We start from the raw sequence: 8,263 nt of genomic DNA on the forward strand, positions 1-8,263 counted from the left end.
TGTGCAGCTCACCTTAGAATCTAAGTGTAAAACTTCGTATTAACCACATTCCGGTCTCCTTGTTGGATTCAGGTCATTGTTCTCACCCATCAAGGCCCCTTTGAACCCTAAGTCTGACATCCGTGTTTTAGTAATTCCTCTCAGTCTGAAATCATCTGAAACTTTAATTAAAAAGCCAGCTCTGTCCATGTTAATTAAAACAGGGTCGTTAGATAGGGCAGGGCTGTGGGTGAAACCTCCCAGAGAGCTTCCTCCGGGATGACACGGTTTCATGAGCAATTCTTTGGATACGGTCCTTTACTAGGTACAAATGCACTTAACGCTATATTCTAGCCCAGACTTTTCCTTCTCATCTCCAAGGATGTTAAAGACTCTAAATATTGTCTGCTGGCAGCCATCCTTTGGTCTAACCAAGTAAGGATTCTATGGATGGATGGGATGAGTCCAGCATGGCCTGTTTGTTGCGAATCTGTGCTGACTCCTGATCTCTCCCGGAAGCCCTGCCAGACTGTGGCTCAGAGACTCCCCTTTCCTCCCCCTGGACGTCAAGACAGCACAGGCCTAACTTTGCCTTTTTGGAGCCTGTGCCAGTCTTCGCTGTGATAGATTAATACAGCACCATGCCCTTTCTGGCAACTTCTCTCAGGCAGTTCATTCATCTGGGCCAAGAGACTTAAACACACTTAAGGCAATTGGGTTTCAAGGGTCTTTTGCCAAAGTTGGATCCAACATTGCAGGTCTGAAGTTCTTCTCATGGATGAAGACAACGGAAGCAAATAGCAGCGAAGAGTTGTTTTCCTCGCTGTTTCCTACAGACATCTCCCCGCTGCCCCAGAGCAGGTCCTTGCCTTCCTCCTTTGCTCTCTGCTTCAAACACACCCCAGATCCCCCCACTGTGCACTTCTGCCTCTCACAGCCTCAGTTCCTACTAAAGCTTAGCACTGCAGACGCTGCAGGCAACCCCAAGTGCACATTCCTCCTTCATTGTGAGCTTCTCTGACTTCCCCATGGGTCTTTCTAAAATCTGAGCCGAGTTCCTCGAGTGCCACACCAGCATCTTTGCTGCCCTCTCCAGCTTCCCTTAGGCTGGTTATTTGCAGAGATTATCCGTCACCCAAGCATTTTAAGTCGTCTCTATTTTATAGTTGAGTCACAGGCTAATACCCACCTTCAAGGAACTCTTTCTGAAATGCTTTCCCAGATCTAGTTTAAACGCCTGATGCCCTTCAGGGGACATGGACATTTTTTCTCAATGGAAGAGGTCAGCACTCCAAGTCAGGACTTTGCTCAAAGCCTGTACCTGCTCAAACCAGCTGGGCGACCTCAGGCCAGTTCCTTGATCTCTCTGAGGCCCAGAGGAGACAATTATGCATTCTCTCACAGAGGTCACCTCACAGAGTCATGCAGGTGGATGACCAAGATGCCCCGTTTCAAGTGCCTTGATGGACATCTGATGCATGGCGAGCAGTCAGGAAACGTGTGCCTTTCCTCTTTGCCTTCCCTCTCTCCCCTTCAGATCACCAACCTGTTTTCACTTGTTTTTCATAATTCCTTCAGGGTAGAAGTTCCTCAAAATTTGTTGTTCCTTTGAGGAGACTCAACACCCAGCCAGCTAAGTCAAGAATGAGCCAGCCTTCTGCTTTTAGCTCCGATGAACGTAGCTGTGAGCTCACAGAACCCTGTCACTGCCACATCTCGCCTTTTGCAATTTGGATCGTTCCTCCATCTGGTTGGGTGTTAATCACTATTAATGATAAAAAAATATTTGGAAAACATTTCAGCCCTTTGTACTCAGTTCTTCTCGTGTTTAGCTTCCTGTTCCAAAATATAGTCTATCTTTTAGATCACAGGGGTAATTTTTCTTATCCTAGAGTACTCAACTCTGAGGAACCTGGAGTTGATGGAGAGCCAGAGCAGAGCTCCTTCGACAACGCCTGGGACGTGGAGGGACACGTTTGAGCTTGGTGGTTTGGAGCTGGGCTCCTCATAATCACTAGTCTTCCTTCGTTTCCAGATTCAGGGCTGAGCTGAAAGGTTTTGCTTCTTCAAATGCTTCTTTGAATTTCCATACTTCCTCCGATGAGAAATGCCCACCCGTCTGGGTTTGAGTGGGGATAGCCATTTGCATTAACCATTCATCACTACATGTTTCACTTTCTCTTTGCTCGTTTCCTCATTCATTTTCCGCCTGCTGCCATGTCTTCTTCAAGGTGGACCTGATCCCACAGAACAGGCCTCCTCTCCTAAGAAGGCTGGAACTAAACCTCCTGTTGAGCAAAACACACTTGTGAGTTTCTGGGCCAAGTGTGCGTTACCAGGTGGCAGGGAAGAAGCAGGAAGCAGTGGAGAGAGCATGTGCCCCATCGCTCGATTTCCTCAGTCCTCAGGGCAGCCTGTGAAATACAGCCACGCCAACCCTCACCTCCCAACCAGTTTGTTTCTCTGGATTTTTGTCTTAGGTCAGGCCTTACCCACAGCTGGATATACAACATCCATCAAATCTCTCTCTCTGTCCCTATGTATCTCTATCTCTACATATCTCTATCTGTATCTATCTCTCTCTCTCTGTCTCTGTCTCTGTCTCCTTCCTGGTTGTTCCAGGAGGAGTTATGCTTGGTTTTCAATGTCTAAGTGCTAAAATGGCCTTTGAAGAGGGGCTGGCCCCTTGGCGGAGTGGTTAAGCTCACTCGCTCCACTGCAGGCAGCCCAGTGTTTCGTTGGTTCGAATCCTGGGCATGGACATGGCACTGCTCATCAAACCACGCTGAGGCAGCGTCCCGTATGCCACAGTGAAGAATATACAACTATGTACTGGGGGGCTTTGGGGAGAAAAAGGAAAAAAATAAAATCTTTAAAATGGCCTTTGAAGAAACCTGAAATTTTTGCTGAACTCTTTTTGTTTGCAGATTTTCTATCAAAAATCTTTAAGGTAAGTCTCCCTGTCCCCCCCCCCCCCCCCGACTCAAGTCACGGTTTTAAGCGAACTTTCAAAACTTTCTCTTGGTCACCGGACTGTATTTTTGAAACAATGTCACCATTCCAAGATAACAGTTGGCCTCCAATTTGATGAAGGATTAAGGAGTAAGTTCTTGAATTTGCAAATCTGAATGTGATGGTCTATACAGTCTCTGTTCCCCAAGTACCAGGGTCTGTTCTATTTTATTTTTTTAACAATTTCTTTCTTTTTTTGTTTGTTTGCAGGGAAAGATTTGCCCTGAGCTAACATCTGTTGCCAATCTTCCTCCTATTTCCCTCCCCAAGCCCCAGTGCACAGTTGGACATCCTGGTTGTAAGTCCTTCCAGTTCTTCCAGGTGAGTCGCTGCCACAGCATGGCTCCTGACAGACTGGGGCAGGGGTGTGGTTCCGAACCCAAGCCACCAAAGCAGCAAGAGCATGAACTCCACCACTAGGCCGTCAGGGCTGGCTCTGTTCTATTTTAAAAATTTGAATTCAATTCTTATTAGCTCCCAGCTCACAGCTCAGAGCGCCTCTCTCATTTTCATTCACTCTTCAGTCTCCCCTTTGAATCCATTTACAGGGTTTTTCCACGAGAATAGGCTGCCAAAAGCTCCTGGGCAGTCTGGGAGCATCACCAATGGCAGATTATAACACAATACGTACCTGGTTTTGTTTGGCAGCACGACCCCTGAATTAGCCTTTCGTTTGTGGCAGGCAGAATGTCTGCGAAACAAGGAAATATTTTTATGCTCAAATACTGGACGGTGGAGGGAGGCAAGTTGTGCCAGTGGACACTCAAAGGTCAGCACTGGATGGGACGTTTTATGCTTGCCCCTATCAGTTACACTTGGGCAGAGCTCTCCAGAGGCTTGTAGGAAACAGGCACGGGATCCCCACCATCCAGGCAAGTGGTGACCAGAACAGATGCGAGCCGAATGATAAGCACAGTATCGCACAGCGGCAGAAATGAGGAAACTAGTTTGGAAGTAACTGAAGTAGAAAGGTCAGGAGAAAACCTTCAGCATCTCTGTGTGGGTGGGAACAGGTCTGGGAAACCTCGCTGCGAGAACTTGAAGGCAGAGGGGATGCCTCGGCGTCAGACTGGAGTCGCCTTCAGCGCCGGTCCGCGAGCTGAGTGCAGGCTCTCGGACTCCCGGATCCTAATCTTAACCTAACCCTAATCTTGTTGGTCTTCTGTCTCGGACCGTTGGGGAGCTACTGCTAACGAACTGCATATGGGAGAAGATCCTTCAGCAAAGAAAAAGACAGGAAACTATTTTCACTTCTGCTATTTTTAGCATACTTAGAAAAACTTCGGGAAAGTCATTTCGAGCTGATTGTTCAGTGTTCATTATTTCCTCCTCATTTAGTTTTGATGTTGCTCATGAATTCGCTAACATTTATTGAGTATTTGCTTTGGGTCAGGCTCACGGGAGGCCCATGATCAGCCATGCGAACCCAAGGGGCCACTAAACTGGGCAGTTAGTGACTTACGGGACCAGTGACTCACAGAGGCCAAGAGGAAGAGAAGAAATCGATGGCATTCACGCGGATCTCAGTATCCACACCATAGTGCCCCCAAGAGCAGATGGGGCGGGAGCATGGCTAGAGGAGCAGAAAGCTGCAGAGCTTTCCGGCTTTAGGCCCGCTCTTCACCCAACGAGAAGCGCTGTAGTTTCTGGTGCCGTGTTGTATCCTTTGACAGAGAACTGCCACTTCCACCAACCATGATTTAATACAACCAGGTTGTCCAGTGTCAGCGACGGAGTAAGAATCCTCTGTCCAGAGAGGCAGCTGGACCTTGCAGCTTTGACATGCTTCCTGGGAAGCTTCTTTTAATCCTCACGGCTACCACCAGGATGGCCTCGGCAGCCCCGGCCCCTCCTTTACAGCCTTGTCTGGGCAGAGACAGTGCCCGACGCCTTAGCCTCTCCCAGAAGAGCATTTAACAGCAGCAACGAAAGACAGACATGCCGGGAATTTAGACACTGAGAGCTACAAGATGCGTGGACCGTCAGGCCTCTGCCCATCCTCTCTCACAGCTCATCCCAGCAGCCAGACGTCCCAGCACCCAGGCCGGACGCTCCCTCCACCTCTACCTAGGGGAGCATGTCCTCGAGAGAAATACAAGCTCAGTGTTTCTGCACACGGCCGTTGATGGAGATTAGTGGTTAAAACTGGGCTTAGGAGGGGGCCGGCCCCATGGTCGAGTGGTTAAAGTTCCATGCACTCCACTTCAGTCAGCTCGGGGTCTGGGGTTCGGATCCTGGCCATGGACCTACTCCACTCATCAGCCATGCTGTGGAGGCACCACACCTACAATGGAGAGGAAGATGGACAACGGATGTTAGCTTTGGGCTAATCTTCCTCACAAAAAAAACAAAAAACAAAAAAACAGAAAAACCCCCTGAGCTTTGGAGTCCAACAGCCTGGATGTGAACGCTGGCTCACTCCACCATGTGCCAGTTGAGTTCCACAGCTTTATCAGCTACAACATGCTGAGAGCAATTGGGGGTGTGAGGGTCGAATGAGCTAGAACAAGTAGAGCCCTTAGAACAGGCCTGGCCCAGATGTAACGCTCAATAGATTTCACCTTCACGTGACACAATGACCGTCATGTCAGTTAGTCCAGTAAAGCCCGTCTGGCAGCATCAAGGCGACTCTCTCCATTTGTTTCTTGGGAAACCTCATGACCTGTAAAATCCTTGTAGCTTCTGCTTAGGTCAGAACTTATCTGATAAGTGAGTGGTCACTTATCTTCCATTAAAACAAATGTGCTATGGATTTAAAATGGCTCTTGAAAATAGTTTATTTCTTAAGAAAGGAAAAGCAACATGGACAGATGATTAAAGAAGAAATCTGCCCCCTTTCTCGAAATTGCTCAGATAATTGTCTCTATTTTTATTTCCTATTGATGGTTGGGTCCTGGCTAATCAGTACGGATTTAAAAAGAGAAAGTCCTACGACGGGATGGAAAATCATCAGTCTGGGGGTGATCCCACCTCCTCCCCTCTCCCGCCCATCCAAGAGGACTCGCCCATGGCTGGCGCCATTTTTCCTCCTGGTGAAGCTGGGGTCTTTCTGACAGGAGAGTTGACAGGGGAGACGCGGAGGGAGCGTGTGGAATGGAGGGGAGGGACGAGCCCCCCAGGGCTGAGGGTGGGGAGCAGATGCAGCACCTCGTGGAGAGGCAGCAGGTGTGTGGAGCGTTTCAGACCAAAGGTGATTGTGGCAGGAGTGTTTGTGTTTGTGTATTTGGATCCCTTTCACAGTTTTGGTGCTTTTTCTTTGAAAGCCTCTCAAATCAATGATTAACCTAATCTTTCAAAACTTTCTTTTGGCGAGCGGACTGTATTCCTGCAGGACGTCAGCAGTCCTGGAGAGCAAGAGGCAGACTTCAACGTGATGAAGGATTCAGACAATGCTTTGGAACTTGTGAGTCCAAATGCGATGTCTATGGATTCCCTGTTCCCCAGTACCAGGGCCCGTTCTATTTCAAAATTCCAATTCCGTTCCCATCGGAGTGCTCCTCGCGCAGGCCAGGATGCCTTCCCTGTTTCGCTCCCTCTGGGGCTCTCCCCTCCAGCTCAGCGTGTGCACTGTCACAGGCCATTTTTCCAGGAAACAAATCTGGTTGCATTCTTTCCCTTCCTTGGCCTCTCAGGGCCCCTTCTCTCCAGCAGTATCAAATTCAAGCTTCTCAAAGGGTCGTGACCTTCTACCCCAAATCCTCCAAAAGCTCCCCCCGCCCCTGTTGAGCCCCAGGACACCACCAGCAGGCCCGGAACAGGCCAGGCTGCTCCAGCCCAGGCCTCCACACGGGCTTCTGCTGCTCGAAACATGCTGCCTGCCCTTCCCGCCTGGAGAGTTTCTACTAGGCCTCCCGAGAAATCCTCGCCAGCCGCCCACGGGCTGTCATACCTCCAGTCCAGGGAAGACAGAAAACGTCCCCTGACGGCCCCCTCACCAGGTGTAATTCTGAATTGTGCTGTCAACATCAGCTTTTGTCTGATTCCTCCACTCGACTTCCAGAGGGCAGGTCTGCAGCTCACAGCACAGGAACTCACCACGTGGTGGACGCCCAGGGATGGAGTCTGCACGAAGGAATGGATGCGTTTATCAACACCGGGCTGTCCTGTGGTTTTAAAGTAAGCCTAGAACATCTAACCACCATATTCCCATTGTTTTTAACCCAAAGACCCTCAAAAGTAGTCCACAGGGACTTTCTTTTTCTTGTGAATTTGTTTCCCATTTGGACAATACACGGTCTCACAGTTGACAATGGTTTAACGTCATGAAGCCATGGACCCCCCCCCGGAGAGCCTCTGGCTTTATCTGGGCCAACCTGGAAGTCACAAGAATATTTTTCTGTCTTCACAGGGACTTGCGAGTGCCTCATCCAGGTTAGACATTTATTAATAGTGAACCGAACTGAGCCTGGAAGACGAGATGATGTGGCAAGAGAGGGAGGGAGAAGACCCACCTGGAAAACCCCAAACCTGCTGGTTGTCATTATCCGTCGTCTCCACTGCTGTCTGGGGCCACGAGCACGGTTGGAGCAGCGTCACCTGCGTGAACAGGTTGGTGTTGCCATCCTCTCTTGCGCCCTCAGCTCAGCATCCCTTCTGAGGTTTCCTAAGAAGCTGCTTTCCAATTCTTCACTTTCTTCAGCTCCCCCTTCCTCTTACTTTCCTAAGAGGTAAGAGAAGTCGTTAGATGGAGGAATGACTTGGCAGTAAAACTTAATGTTTTTGAAGAACGCTTTCAGTTGCCAGTATTAGAAAACCTAACACCCCTGGTTTAATCAGTAAGATGGTTTGATCTGCTCCACGTCAGCAAGTTTCGCTGTGCGGCCTCTGTGTTTGACATTCCAGCAGCTCAATGACGTCGTCAAAGACCAGGTTTGCCCACCTCCCTTCTCCGCTGGCCTCAGCGCATCGGCAGTCTAGCTCCCAGCTCCAGGCCTTACATTCACAGACGACAACCTTTGGGGAAGAAAAAAACATTCCCAGAAATATTTGCAAGACCCACAGAAAACTTCCCTTCACACCTGCTTGCCCAGAACCAGGTCACACGTCCCGTCCTAAATCAGCCCTGGCGAGAGGAACGAGGTTTCCACGTTGGCTCCTAGTCACAGTCAACCTGGAGCTGAGACTCAGCCTCCGTCTCGGAAGAGGGTGATGACGGAAGAAAATTGCAAGACAGACTAGCCCCCGACCCCTTCCCTCCTTTTCTGACAGAAACCATTCCTTCAGGTGCACACGGCATAGAGTGCGATTGATCTGTGTTGAATAAACAAACAGG

At 49.4% G+C, this 8,263-nt stretch overlaps 1 long non-coding RNA gene across 1 annotated transcript; it reads left to right on the forward strand.

Moving 5' to 3' along the window:
• The first annotated feature begins 3,064 nt into the window (after window positions 1-3,064).
• Window positions 3,065-8,263, forward strand: LOC139041795 (uncharacterized). The gene is made up of 3 exons (XR_011497735.1): window positions 3,065-6,394; window positions 6,992-7,107; window positions 7,340-8,263. It is a non-coding gene; the product is annotated as an uncharacterized lncRNA (long non-coding RNA).

Source organism: Equus asinus, chromosome 24, assembly GCF_041296235.1.
Source record: "Equus asinus isolate D_3611 breed Donkey chromosome 24, EquAss-T2T_v2, whole genome shotgun sequence".
Classification (NCBI taxonomy): Eukaryota; Metazoa; Chordata; class Mammalia; order Perissodactyla; family Equidae; genus Equus; species Equus asinus.